The following is a 16,298-nucleotide window of genomic DNA, read 5'->3' on the forward strand; positions in this document are numbered from 1 at the left end:
AATGGGCCTGTTTTAAAAAAAAACCTCTATTCTCAGCCTTTTTCAAGGACATTGTTTGATATACAGTAACTGTTGTACTTCTGTCCATTTAGCTAAGTTGTCTTATGATGGATCCTCTACATATACTTTCTCCATCTCAGTCACTTTCCCGATTATACTCAGTTCCCAGTCCCTAGTGAATTTCTTCCTTTTAGATATTTGTTGAATTATATTTCCTAAGTAGGCTTTTAGGGTATCCCACGCTATTCCATGGGTTGCTGTTGCTCTGTTATGCCCCAAAAACTCCAGAAGTATTTCTATCATATGGTCTCTAAGGGAAATTATCTGTAGCCAGAAAGGGTTAACTTTCCACTCCCCCTGTCCCAACACCTCCCCAACTTTAATGTCAGGGCTAGAGGGGATTGGTCCGACAATCCCCTAGCCCTGTATCTAACGTTTATTACCAATGGGATAAGAGTATCATTCCCTATCGCCATATCTATTCTAGAAAGTGATGCGTGTGTACCCGAATGGCATGAAAAGACATGGGCTGTTGGAAAGCTTTCACGCCAGATATCCCTCAGCCCCATCTCTCTAAACATCCTAAACAGTGATGTATAAGGGTCCTGTTCTGAACTCCCGGGGGAGTACACATGACATCTCGGCCAGCACATAATATATAAATATGTATCTTCCTCCCCCATCTATTTTAACCTGTTTACAGGAGAACCCCACTAATCTGTGTATTAAAACACTCGTTCCTCCTGAGTATTATGTATACACTGAGTGGTATTGATATGGAAATCCTTTAGGCTACGTTCACATCTTGGCGTTGCTATTACAGGCGTTTTTATGGGCTTTTTTTCAGGCGTTTTACAGGCGTTTTTTGTGCAGGTGTTTTTAGATTGACTAGAGACCAATGGAAAACGCCTGTAATCTGCCCAAAAAGAAGATCATGTACTTTTTTGAGCGTTGGGCATTTTGCTCACGCTGTCAAAACGCTCAGATGTGAACAGGGGCCATTGAAATGAATAGAATTTGTCTTCTTGGGCGTTTTGAGAGCTGATCCTAGAGCAGAAAAACGCCCCCCAAAACGCCTACATGTGAACGTAGCCTTATATTTTAAGGGTGACACTGTTTCTTTAGTTTGATGTGTTTCCTGAAAACAAAGTACCGATACTCTAGGAATCGAGACAGTCTTAAAGAGGGTTATCTTTTTTAGTGGGTCTCCCAGTCCCCTCACATTCCATGAGCAAACCATCACCTCACATCCCATCCTATTTCTAAAAAGTAAAAGAGATTTTCTAGGTGTATAACATGTGAACCCCCCCCCCCCCCCTATATATAGAAAAAAGGGACAAAAAAAAAATCCTCGCTCGTGATAAGGTTCAAATGTAACTGACTCATATCTATTTTTCTTTCTATACCAAATAAGTGTGTCTATTTTTTTCTGTTCTAATTCCAAAAAAAAAAAAAAAAAAGATTAAAGGAATGAACTTCCATCTGTAAGTGAGGGCAGTGTACCTCCTAAAGACTTAGCCTTTTTCATTTGACATCTAGAGCCTAGAGCAGTGATGGCGAACCTTGGCACTCGCAACTACATTTTCCATTATGCTCATGTACTCTGCAGTGTAGTTGAGTATCATGGGAAACATAGTTCCAAAACATCCTGGGTGCCAAGGTTTGCCATCACTGCCCTAGAGAATCTTTTATGTCACAATGTATTTGCGCAGAAGTCTTTCAAATGCAGTTTTTTGGGAAAAAATACACTTTTAATGAATTAAAAAAAAACTAAACAGTAAAGTTAGTTAGTATAATGTAAAAGATGATGTTACACCGAGAATTGTGAGAGAATCATGATCTTTATTCTAAGCACAAAAATCGTGATTCTCATTTTATCTATCTTCCCAAAATAGACATGTTCCGTCCTCTGGTTCCAGTCATGTGATTAATTTCATTGCATTGATCATATGGTCTCTGAAAATGTGTGATCAACAAAGGCAGCTCTGTTTTAAAGCAGAACCAAAGGTAGAAATACTTCCATATGCTCCATTAGTTCGATGTCCTCAAGTTGACTCGCCCATACCGGGATCTTTCCCCTGACTTTTTCTGGGTGCTTCGGTCTACAGGTGTCTTGATTCACAGACTCAGGGTAAGGTCCCTCCCAAGCATGCACAAGAGTCGTTTATCCCAGCACACTGGCACCATGCCGGAAATGTAAACTGAGCTAAGTGTACATTCGACAGAGGATTGCGAACAGGCAGATAAGCTGAAATGATGTTTTTCTTCATAAATTCTTTTACTAATCATTTGAAGTATTTCAGTTAGATTTATATTGTTATAGTATGTGCTGTGTTTAGTTTTCACTTTCACATTTTGATTTTAATAACTCGCATCTCATCTAATTTTATGTGTGTGCTTCTTCTCCATGAATAGGAATTAATAGAAAAAGGCACATTGTTATTTACAATGCCAACAATTTAAAAATAGGAATGTTAGTGATGCCTTTCAAAAATAAAAAGAAGGAAACAAGTCTAAAAAGCAATTTGAGTTAATGCAAAGCTGATTTTAAATCCAGCAGGAATGCAGCCAATACCGCCGAACGCAGCTGTGAGCCTACATTTCACAGTATCGTTCATACAATTCATGCTGTTTAGCATTATGTGAAGGGAATGTATAAATATATGTATGTATTAAAGTGAAAATTATCCATAAAACACTAAAAATTAATTCATGCATTTATTGTCACCGTCCTTGTTTCCTTGTAAACTTCCTTTTTAATTGGATTATAATATACCTACACAATTCTTTGCTTTTTCTGACAAGAATGAAAACAACAGCAGATAGAAATTTCTGCATTCAAGTTACTATAACAACTCATGAATTTTGGTAAAATTGTCATGTATTACTTGTACATGTAAGTGGCCCTTTTAAGTGGGTGTAAACTTCCATGGATGATTTTTTTCCTATATGTAAGTCTTACCTATAGGTACAGTAACTATCTCCTAAATGTGCACTGTTTAGGAGATATGTACTTGTGAAGCCACCTGTGACGTCACCGACACATGCGCTTTGAAGGAACTAAATACCGCATAGAAAAGTTTCCTGTAGGTTACGGGTGTCAGAACAAAATAACTTCCACGTCCACACTGACACCAAAGATACCACAGCCTGCAACACCACCAACCACTGGTGGAGACTTATCCAAATTCTAGCTGGCTGGACCCACACAATTTGGTGCACTCCAAGTATTGTGTAGCAGCTAAGTAATTTCCACACACTTCTGAGATTTCCCAAGCCATCCTGTGAGCTAGAATCCTTGCATGATTACTTTTCCCACTGCACACACATACCAGTAGAGGTGCGCATCTTCACTGGCCTCACGATTCGATTTGATTATGATTATCATATCAACAAATCGATTCAATTCCGCAATGCATCACGATACATCACGGTTAATGCCCATAGTTTTCATCAAAAAAATTCAAGCAGTCAGAAGAACTAATTTTTTTTTAGTTTATCGGTTTAAAAAAAAAAAAAAACTCCCTGCATGTAGCCGACAACTTAAAAGGATCTCCAGGCTCCCCCTCCCCATAATACTAGAGGAGATGGAGATGGTGAGAGACTGAAGACATACTACAGGAGATGGTCAGAGACTGCAGACACACAACAAGAGAGGGTCAAAGACTGCAGACACACTACAAGAGAGGGTCAGAGACTGCAGACACACTACAAGAGAGGGTCAGAGGCTGCAGATATGATACAAGGGATGGTCAGAGACTGCAGACATGCAACAAGAGATGGTCAAAGAATTCAGACATACTACAAGAGATGATCAGGGACTGCAGACATTAAAAGAGAAGGTAAGAGACTACAGACATAATACAGGAGATGGTCTGAGACTGCAGACATACTACATGAGGTAGTCAGAGACTGCAGACATACTACAGGAGGCAGTCAGAGACTGCAGACATACTACAAGAGATGGTCAGAGACTGCAGACATGATATAAGAGATGGTCAGAGATGCAGACATGATACAAGAGATGGTCAGTTACTGCAGACATGATACAGGAGATGATCAGAGACTGCAGACATGATACAAGAGATGGTCAGATACTGCAGACATGATACAGGAGATGATCAGAGACTGCAGACATGATACAGGAGACTGTCAGCAGGTAAGTATGTTATCTTTTTTATTTTACATTTTTTAAAATAATAATACCCTTTAGTATCACTTTAACAAATCATTGCAGTCTTTTGGCAGCAACTTAGAAAAAATGCAGGTCAAAATCACTGAAAAAACAAAAAGAGAAGGCATTCTATCTGCATACTGGGCTAGGTGCATGCTGGGCTAGCAAAGTCACGAGGGGACGGGGCCACAGGTGACGTTGCCAGGTGGCCCCACCATTATCTATAAGGCCAAAGACTGCAGACATGATACAAGAGATGGTCAGAGACTGCAGACATGATACAGGAGACGGTCAGTAGGCAAGTATGTTATCTTTTTTATTTTACATTTTTAAAAAATAATAATACCCTTTAGTATCACTTTAACAAATCATTGCAGTCTTTTGGCAGCAACTTAGAAAGAATGTAGGTCAAAATCACTGAATCACAAATAATATACATTGATTTTGGTTATTTTTATCAACGATATGTAGGAGTATAAATTTGGGCAAAAACGTATAAAGAAAAATTACTAATTTGCTGAATTGTATAACAGAAACAACAAAAAATGTATTTTTTTCTTTTTATAGCACAAAAAATAAAAAAACTAGTGATGAATAAATACCACCAAAAGAAAGCTCTATTTGTGTGAAAAAAAGGACAAAAATTTCATATCAGTCCAATGTTGCATGACTGATTAATATTCATTCAAAATGTGAGAGCACTGAAAGCTGAAAATTGGTCTGATTAGGAAGGGAGTATACATGCCCAGTGGGCAAGTGGTAAGCATAATTAAAATCACTACTCCTGAAAAAAATGATTATTTTTTTATTTTGCACGTCCCCCAGGCAGTACCCAGACCCCCATACACCTTTTATGGCCAATTACTTGAATATAAGCTTTTAAAATGGGCACTTTAGATTTTTCCTGTTTGGCTCCCATAGACTTCAATAGGGTTTGCCGTTCAGGTTAAAACATTTTCCCTGTTCCAGAGTTCTGCTGCGAACTGAACAGAGGGGTGTTTGGCCCATGTCTATCCGCCAACCACTGCAATTACATAGAACATGAGGGCACAGCCATGTGATACAATCTCACACAGATTAGCAGGAAACTTACAAATGAGAATACAAATACTTAAAAGTTTTTTGTTTTTTTTTAAATAATAAACATGTCATACCTACCTGCTCTATGTAATGGTATTGCACAGAAAAGCCCCGATCATAGGCATGTGCAGAAGGGGTGCGCCTGAGCACACCCTAATCACTCTGTACAGTGCCGATTCCCCCTACTGCCCAGTTTGTTCCTCTCCTCTCGGCTGCTGCAGGGGATGTTTCAGGGTAGAGAGCGGGGAAAAGGGTTAGTCAATATATAATTTATCAGCCCCTTTTCTAAATGAACACATGCACTCACTGTGTTCATTTATACCTAAAGCATACAGTAGTAAACTGTGTTTACTATGCTTCAGTTTGGAAATAAACAGGAAGCTGCTAAGCACAGAGCACTTCCCATACATTCACTGTCCAGTGCAGCTGAGGCTGCAGAGAAAGGCATATGTGTGTGAGCTTTGGGGTGCACACTCTAATGCAATAGGCTGGGCAAACCTATGGGCAGATCCTCCTCTTTTGGGGTCCACTGCTGACACACCTGGCTCTACCTCTTCAGAGCTTCCTATTGGGACACTTGTGAAGGCTCAATCCTGGGCTGCACTGTCTGGGTTTTTAGAGCACTAAGCCATGCCCCCTGCTCCCTTATCACAGGATTTGATTGACAGTAGCAGTAGCCTATCATTCCCACTGTTACATCTCTGTCCTGTGAGGAGGGAGATAGAGAGGCACAGTGCTGGATGGAAATCGGGCTCAGGGTTGTTCAATTAGAGTATCAGTCACACAAGGGTTGCATTGTTTTAAATGAATAGTCAATTGTCCATTGTAAAGCCCACACTCATATGTCAATGAGATCCCGACATTTTGGTACAGGTCGAAGGCACAGGTGCACCCTACAGTCCTGCTGCCTGTAATATTTTATTAGAGACTAAAAGCTGCTGTGGCTCGACAAATTGTGCAGTGCACCGAGTGGTACTTACATTTAGGGCAGTATGAGGCCAAAGCATACCTTCCAACTTTTGGATATGGGAAGAGGGGCACCTTATGTATAGATAGGAAAGAGGGGCACTTTAAGTATATAGGCAAAGAACACATCCTTGCTATGTCCAGGCTACCCAGGTTGTAAAAAATGAATATGCAGAAAGTGATTGGGTAAACCCAAATATCCCTTTTTACCACTAATTTTCCTTCTTACTGGCTGTTCAAAACAACACTTGTAAAGAATTTTGAGGATGGAGGTTTGGCAAAGTATAATAGTTTTGGTAGTTAAACAATACATTGTTTAACACGGTTTTTACATCTGGACCAGAATGAAAGACAAATGAGGAGGAAAAAGGGACAGAGGGACTTCATTTGAAAAGAGGGACAGTCCCTTGAAATAAGGGACATGGAGCTATGTAAGAATTTTGAGGATGGAGGTTTAGCTTAGTATTTTAGTTTTAGTAGTTAAACAATACATTGTTTAACAAGGTCTTTACTTCTGGACCAGAATGAAAGACAAATGAGGAGGAAAATTGGAAAGAGGGGTTTCGTTTGAAAAAGAGGGACAGTCCCTTAACCACTACTGGACCGGAAGATTTAACTTAATGACCAGGCCATATTTTTTTGCGATTAGGCACTGCATTAACTTAACGGACAACTGCACGGTCATACGACACTGTACCTAAATAAAATTTATGTTCTTTTTTCCCCATAAATAGAGCTTTCTTTTGGTGGTATTTGATCACCTCTGTGATTTTTATTTTTTTGCGATATAACCAAAAATGAGCGACAATTCTGAAAAAAAAAAAACAATAATTATTTCTTCTATATAACATTCCCCAAAAAAATTTAAAGTCAAAATTTTTTAATATTTTAGGGCAATTTGTTTTCTGCTACATATTTTTGGTAAAAAAATTGCAACAATGTATTTTGAGTGGTTTGCGCAAAAGTTATTGCGTCTACTAACTATGGGAAAGATTTATGTCATTTTTATTGTTTTTTTTTTTTTTAACTAGTAATGGCGGTGATCTGAGATTTTTAGCGGGGCTGCAACATTGCGGCGGACAGATCGGACTCCTAACTGACATTTTTGACACTTTTGGGGGGACCAGTGACATTACTACAGTAATCAGTGTGGAAAAATATGCAATGTTACTGTAATAATGACATTGGCAGGGAAGGGGTTAACACCATGGGTAATCAAAGGGTTAAATGTGTACCTAGGGGCTTGTTTCTAACTGTATGGGGGTTGGGCTTGTGAAATTATCACAGAGACCTGTGATCCTATATAGAAGGATCACAGGAGCTCTGTGATCTTTTCAGAGAGAACGGTCAGCTGTGTTTACATGACCGTTCTTCTCTCTCATCGGGGAACAATTGCGGTTATCAGGCGGCAATCGGAGCCACCTGTCCCGTGTATTGGAGTCCCCGCTGCCGAGTGGGGGCGGGAGTGCACCGGAGGTGGAGCACACTCGCCCCCTAGCTCCAACCGACATAGACCTACGTAGGTTCCCGCAGGAGGGCCGTCCTGCCGCAGTAAATCTGCGGTGGGCGGTCGTGAAGCGGTTAAAATGAGGGACAGCTGTAAGCTATGGACCAAGGACCAATGCCAAAAATGTAAGAAACCTGTGCCTCCTGCCTGCACCAAAATGCAGGGCCTTTACACATCAGGGCAATACGCCCAGTGTATATGAGATCTAAGAAGCACAAGCATCATGTAGTTATGCAAAGCAGGAAGTGGTGCTTGTTTATATGAAAAGTATACATGACCCCCCCCCCCCCATGTTTACATATACTGTAATTACAAAAATCCACATTTTTTAATTAAAACAATACACACTGGGGTTGATTTACTAAAGGCAAGTCCACTGTTGTGGATCTGAGGGGAAGTGTAGTTGTTGTAGATCTGAGGGGAAGATCTGAAATGAGGGGAAGCTCTGCTGATTTCTGTCATCCAAACATGTGCAAGCAAAAACGCTGTTTTTTATTTTCCTTGCATGTCTCCCAAAGATCTACAATGACTACACTTCTAAGTGCACTTGCAATGCACTTGTAGTGCACAGTGGATTTTCCTTTAGTAAATAAACCCCAGTAATTTAAAGCTACTCTCAGGGTTTCATCTACAGACATCACCCCCCTTCCACATAATTGCTGCCATAAAAAAAATGAAATATCTCACCTAAATGCCACTTTTACTCGCCTTAATCTGTAATCACATACGATGCATTACTGGATTACTGGTCCTCTGCACCTGGAAATGGCACCAATGAGGAACATGAATGGTTATCCTAGGTTAGTATAGCCCTGCTGTAGAAATTAGGCTAAAAAAAAATGATTGGCTTTAAATGAAGCTGTTTAAATGATGTTTGCTGCCTGAACACCAGACATTTTTAGTGCCAGAAACAAGAAACTTTCATTACTTTATTCTGGGAATATTAATTAACCTTGATCACTCCTGTTTTATGCCTTCTTTCTCATTTTTGTAAACAGCACATACTTTCACTATAAATATATCACAATTCAGATGAATAAATGTAGCATTTAAAAAAAAAAGTATAAAATGTGGAATATACCATGAGTTTTTCTGTAAGATTTGTTTTCCTGTGAAAAGGTGTGATTTGTTTTAAAGGCGAGAGCGCTGTAATATTTGTTAATTTTCCTAGGACGTTACATTTTGGTGAACGGACTCTGCATTGTAGCTCTTGATACGCATTTGATCTTGTAGCATATTCTTTTCGAGAGCTAGAGAGACATCACACATCACTAGTTTCTTCCATCTCACTTCCTAGCCGAAGTGCTGGGCCCCATATGGTCATTCTGTGCAGAGAACAGCTGTGACAGATGAAGCTAGGTCTTGTTGTGCCCCTGAAGGCATGCTTGACCCATTCTTTTTGGAAAACAAAGAATTTTACATTTGCAAAATATCACGTCTCATAGGTACAACATTTACACTGATATCCAAAGCAATGTAAAACTACACTTTTTAAAGTAAAGGCTCTGAAAGCATAAAAACAAGTCTCTCGTTTATTGAAGTGGTCTTTGTTATTAGATATTAATAAAATAATCCAACTATAAGCAGCAACTATTATAACTATAATCCAACTAAAGTATAGACAGGAGCTCAAGTATATAGACATACATGTCAATATCTACAGTATCTATTTGACTTCCGGAAGATTTACCCCCCTTCATGACCAGGCCATTTTTTGCTTCTTGGCACTGTGTTAATTTAACTGACAATTGCATTGTCATGCAATGCTGTACCAAAAAAAACACATGTATTTAATTTTTTCCCCACAAATAAAGCTTTTTTTGGAGTTATTTGATCACCACTGCAATTTTTTATTTTTTGCACTACAAATTAAAAACTTTTGCCAAATTTGAAAAAAAAAAAAAAAACAATACATATTTTAACATATCCCATAAAAAAGATTTATTCTGCTACATGTCTTTGGTAAAAAAAAAAAAAAAATCCCTTTAAGTGTATATTAATTGGTTTGCATCAAAGTAATGATTTTTTTTTTTTCTATACTGGTTATGGCAGTGACCAGTGTCTTATAGCGGGATCTGACACTTTGTGGGAACTAACTGCCACTGACATCACCAGAGACAATTATTACAGTGATCAGTTGCTAATAATATTCACTGTCACTTTACTAATGACACTGGGCAGGAAAGGGTTAACATCAAGGGGTTAAATATGTGCCTAAAAAGTGTTTATGTGTTTACTGTGTGCTGCTTTTACTAGGGATCTAGTTGTTTTTATTCCCTTCTTAGCAGGGAATGAAAAATCAACTAGGTCTCCTGTCACTGAACACAGCTCTGTGCTGTTTACGCTCACAGAGCTGTGTTCTGTGAGACTCTGTGAGCTGATTGCCGGGTAGCCAGTGGTCAATCAATGGCCTGGACCCAGTGATCGGCATGTGCTGTTAAGAATCACAGCACAAGGGGGCGTGCGCGCACCTCCTACCCAGAACTGCAGAATTACGATTGCTCGGCCTGCACTGTCGCAGTGTATGTACAGTGTGCGGTCAGCAAGCTGGTATACATGATCATTCAGCCTGTAAAAGTTTATGTGCTGTGGCTAACAAGAAGCTATTTTATATTGAACCCCTTGGCGCCAGCGCCTCCCTGCCCTTTAAGGGGTTTCAGATGCCAGGAGCTTTCCTTTAGTCACTGGTAATTGTGAAGTTGGGCGTACTCTCGGCACAGCTGTGTTTGCAATGTGATACACAAATATCTGGCCGCTTGGCACCAAGAGGTTAATGTTTTCAGTTTTATTTATTTCTTTACAGCTTTTTTTTATTTAAAAGTTTATTTTGCAGCAAGATTTAGCCAGTGATATAATGGAGGTAAAAATATAAAAAACAAAGCGCCAATTTGAAGTACCAATCTACTCATGGTCAGATACGGGTGCAGGCCCCTTTATCTCTTTTTTACACAACTCCCAGGCTTCCTGAGCATGCCCAAGAAGTACACATTTCTCAGCTTCCCTACTTCAGGGAAGCCGCACAATTAGGCAGAGGTAGCAAAGTGATCTATAGCCAGTCCCCCCCCCCTCCCCCAATCAGAACCAAAGTGCAGGCAGATGGGCTGACCCCTAATAGCATGCAGCTTCTACAAAAGACCTAGCCCCCTCCCTGATTGCTACAAGAATACAATGTTTCCAGTGGGGTGGTCATTTGTTCTTGGGCCCTGCGTTTTTACAGCTGTTCATCTGTATTACCAGAGCTACCTTTAACTTTACACAGCTGTGTTCCAAACTGAAGTAGTGATTCCCACCTTCACTCTCTGTTGTTATAGAGTCTTATAGAGACTATGCTATGCAGTCTCAATCCTGAGTCACAGAGACATGTTATGAAGAGTCCATATTTGTGCAGCTTTCATTATTCTGCAGTGTAAGTATTTTTTTTGCCGCCTAAACCTGTTTTGCATTGTTGTCTCTAAATTGTCATTTGTTTAGTTAATTGCAAGATACATTTACTCTATATCTCATAATTTGGCTGATCACATATTCTGTTAAGTAAGCTATACAATTACCTGGATAAATGAAAACCTCCATAGATGTACTTCTGTCAAAGTTTTTTTTTCCTTTTTTGTGACCCTTTTTGGGTAATTGTGGAGGGTTTCGCATCTCTTCTAGTCCCTAGTCAGTCCAAAAAATGCATCTATACATACATACATAAACTTTAATGGGTTCCTGCCTGGCCTATAGCATATTGATACCTGGGCAGGCTGGTCGTCTTTCTGAGTTGACATCCTCGGGGTCACGCCACTTGTGCACGCCTCCGGGGGTGAGCAGTGCAGCGATCGCTGGCGAGCCGTGTTCCTCAGACACAGCGCATCACCGATCAGGGTAAAGTGGCAATGACATTGGCTCTTTACTACATGATCAGCTGTGTCCAATCATAGCCGATCACAAATGTAAACAGACAGCAGTAACTCTCTCTGACCAGTTTCTCCTCCTCAAACACCGATCCTGTGTGAGGAGGAGAACCCGGGAACAGTGATTTACCAGTTAAGCCCTTCATTACTGTGCACCACACCACCCTGAATGAAGATAAGCTGTCAGTGTAGCCAGTCAGTGTACTTATCAGTGCAGCCATCAGTGTACCTGTCAGTGCAGTCATTACTGTACCTATCAGTGCAGGCCTTCAGTGTAGCTGTCAGCGCATCTATCAGTGCAGCCAATCAATGTAGCGGTCAGCGCATCCATCAGGGCAGCCCATTAGTGTAGCTGTCAGCGCATCCATCAGTGCAGCCCATCAGCGTAGCCTATCAGTGTATCTATCACATGTGCAGACTAATCAGTGTACCCCTCACAGAGCTGATATCACTGCCACCAATCAGCAGTGTACCCTTTACAGCCGCCCATCAGCAGTTTACCCATCATACAGCTGTAATCACTAGAGCTGCCATGTCCAAAAAATATTATACTAATAAGGAGGCATATCAAAATCCTTAGTATAACGGGTGAGAGCAGCAGGGAGCTAACACCTTCCAATTCTGATTAGGAATACAAACCTGCCAAAAGTAGTGGATTGATGACCGAATTGGAAGAGGAAACAGTCCCTTCTAAAAGAATAGGATGCTCTGAAGAACAGGCAACCTCCAGCAGCACCATGCACACTAATGGTCAATCAGCCCAGTATTAGCACTGGAGTATCACACCAGACCCTGGAGAGTTTTTTTTTCCCTTTTTATTTCAGGGACTACATTGGTGAGATCTCTGCATTTGCGTTGTTGGTCTGGAAATCTACTGTATATCAGTCATGAGGATTTCAATTCTCCCTGTTGGACTTTTTCCTTATTTTATATTATGGAGAAAACAACAGGTATACCTGGAGCATCATGCAAAGGTGAGTGGTAACATAAAAACCCAGGTCAAAAGGAAAAGAGACAGGCATTATGACAGACAGACTTTCTGTTGGAAAGTTCAGAACCTAAAAAAAAAATAGGTACTGAATCAGCCCACCATCCTCATCTATAACTAAAATATCACCTTTGAGTAGACTGACCCTTAAGCGCCTGTCTTATTTCCCTGGTCATGTAAAGACACTTTTACAAGAATAGAATTTTAAAACAAAATGGATTGCAAATGGCAAAACACAAAGTTCTTTTAACTGCCCTATTGTTTTACTCAGAGAGGTAATTCAAGCTTGAAATGTGGTGCTAGTAAATACTGACTGACCGTTATACTTTTAATATAGGTTATTACTTTTGTTTATTTGATAATAATGGTTATACAAGCAGTTAAATAATGTGGTAGGTGTAAAGTGCAGACACCTAGATGACTACATATCTTTGGTAGCTTGTCTTCTGCCATGCACGAATAGTGTCTGCTGTGAAAGGGAAAAGCTTCGACGCGTTTAGGTAGTGTTGGAGCTTGCTTGCAGCTTCCCACCTCTTCTACACCCAATACTCCTATCGGTCCATAATTTTATTGGGCTGTCTTGTGAGCCTAAAGGATTGGGTTTGAGATGGTAGGGGGTGGAAGAGATCTGTCACTACAAGAAATGTTGGTGCTTTGCCTATTTAGAATGGCCTGCAAGGCATAATTGAGTGTACTTTTGAGTCTGAGAAGATAGGTTGTTATCAACTTCTTATAAAATAAAACAGAAATCACTCCATCTTTCATATGAGTGACTAGCTTACTTTACTTCATCTGTGTTTATATACCTCACATGCATTTATTAGCTTTTTTATCATTACTATTTGTATCTCAGCTGACACTGTTGTCTTTGGCTGAAGCCATTCAGCTGGTGTGCATTCTTTTCTTTTGCACAGTAGATAGAAATAGGGCCATATTGATGAGTAAAGAATATACCAGGGGGATATAATTTCTTGCAGACATTGACAGTTCAAATCTGATATTGTAATAATTTGGAGCTGGATCATACAAGTAATGTTTATTTCAAGAGATTTTCAGACAGCTGTACTATATATGATTCCCTAGAATACCCTGTAGTTTATGACTGGGAGGAACAACCAGCCTGAGGCCATTCAGCTGTGTTTCTCTTCATAAAGGTGACATTTATTTTTATATTTATAAGCTTCTTCACTGGATGACAGAACATTTTGCAACCTATAATTTTATTTTTTTGTTTCCTCTAAAAACTGCAAGTGCAGAAATAAATGATTTACCAATGGTGGTACTCCTGTTTATTCTAGAAACATCATATTCTTCTGTAGACTGACTAGAAGCAGAAAGTTAACTGCCTTGCCTTGTTTCACTAAATACAACATGCATGCTCTATTTTAGTTAAATTCAAAATCTCTTATCTGAAAGGCAATCCATTGCATCAACTGTCAATCTTGGTAGGTGAAATATATACAGAAACAAGGCAACTGGGATTGCACCATGTTAGTTTTAATCAGCTGCCAGTTTGGCATTATACAATAGCACTGCAAAGAAGAACAGAGCAAAAAAAATATATTATGGAACTAAGACACAATAAAAATGTGAAACATTTTGAGCATGCCTAAATTTAAAGTAGTTGTAAACCCTCACATGTACCCAGTGAAGTGACTGGCCTCAGGTAATACACAGAGATAAAATGAATCCTCCTACATAAGTTGTTGCTGTGTATCTGCAGCCTATTCTTCTTTAGATCATTATGAAAACACACAGAAGAAGGGATTTCTCTTTAGTTCTAGGAGTGGGGATCTAAAGTCTTCACTCAGCCGACAGCTCTGAGTCCTGATTGGAGGGAGGGGACCCCCTTCACAAAGTGGAGAGAACAAGCACAGCTGTGGAGAACAGTCAGTCACAGGCTGTACTGCAGCTCCCACCCCCATCACCATTTAACTCTTGGTGTCGGGAAAAGCTGTCAGAATAATGTATACTGATAACAGAGGAACCAGGTGGGGAGAAATTACACAATATAAAAGGATATGTATTTTTTTTCATGACTGGAGTTTACAACCACTTTAAGGGAAACCCACCACAAACCTGACCAATTTAAACTGAGCACATGTTAAAAAAATAACATAGGAAAGGTTGTTGTTAGTAAAAATTACTGTACATATCAAAATTAACAGTAGAGATAGCAGTGGGAGATACAATATGTGCAAATCTTGATTTCAATTATCAAATCCAGCTTGGTCTCATACCTCCAGCCTTTACACCCCATTCACACTTGCAACTTTGGTCAACAAAATCACATGACAAACAAGTCATCCCCTATTTTTTCCAATGATTACCATTTATATATGTGTGACTTAACGTCACAGTGATCTCAAGGAAGTGCATGCACTACTTTGGTTTCATGCAACTTGAGGCCCAAGACTTCAATACTAACCTGAAAAAGTTGCTTGAAAGTCATACAAGAATGTTTTACATGCAAGAGTCACAGGGACAACAAGTCACATCCAAGTTCCATCTATTCAAAGTTGCGTAAAAATTGTACTCCAAAGTCGCACAACTTTGAAGTTGTACAAGTGTAAATTGAGCCTTCAGTGAGTCTGTCCATCTCAGCAAAGGGCCAAAAAGAAGGTAAGAAGGGGGAAAGCCAATGCCAATTTTTATAGGAAAGGTAAAGGTTCGGTTGCAATTTGAGCTACTTCTATCTTTAGATATACTTTGTTAGGATCAGAGGTGAAAACAGGCTCTTGTCAGACAGTTCTATAAATTAAGACAACAGGCTTTGTCTTCAATTTCAGCTCAAACAAGACAATTGCAGCTTTCCATCAGTACAGTACACAGTCCTGATACATAAGTCAGAGTTTGCTTAGGCTCACCCAGCAAGTAAATCTTAGACAATCGAGTCTTTCCAGACTGCATGTAGGTCTCCTCTCTGTAGACATCAAGCCAACAACAACCACGCTCTCTATTCAGCTGATTAATAAGCAGGGCTGGAGAAGGAAAAGCAAAAAATTGTTTTTAATACCTAAGTGCCCACGCACACCTATAATATATTACCTGCCTAAAATTCATTAATGTCAGGTTTCCCCCCCGGGGCGTCCCATAGTCAGTGGCATTGATTTTGTGACGTCCCGGGTGGGGAAATACATAGACTTTTACCTGCAACCGCTGGTGCAGAATATGCCTTCGTATATTCGTGACAGTAGACATGTTATTAATCTATTGTCAAACATCACCCCTACTAAAGACATGTGGATGGTTACGGCTGACGTATCCTCACTTTACACGATCATACCACATGAATTGGGTTTGGGTGCGGTCTGCATGTTTCTCAACAGAGACTCTACATTACCATCGGCGCAGATCGCATTTATTATGGAACTATTGGATTACGCCACCAAACATAATTATTTTTGGTTTGGGAGTCAGTTTTATAGACAGGACACAGGTGTCGCAATGGGCGCTAAGTACGCCCCGTCCCTAGCTAATTTGTTGATGGCGCAGTGGGAGGAGGATGTCATCTATGCCCTCAGCAGACCACAGGTTCTGTTGTGGGATAGGTACATTGATGACCTCCTCCTATGGGACGGAAATGAGGAGGATTTAATTTCATTTTTGGAGTCTCTGAACAATAATTCTAGAGGCATCTCCTTAAATTATGATAGAAGTCAGACGGCCATTCATTTTTTAGACCTGTCT

The sequence above is a fragment of the Pelophylax lessonae genome (genome assembly GCF_965119305.1).
Source record: "Pelophylax lessonae genome assembly, chromosome: 1".
Lineage (NCBI taxonomy): Eukaryota > Metazoa > Chordata > Amphibia > Anura > Ranidae > Pelophylax > Pelophylax lessonae.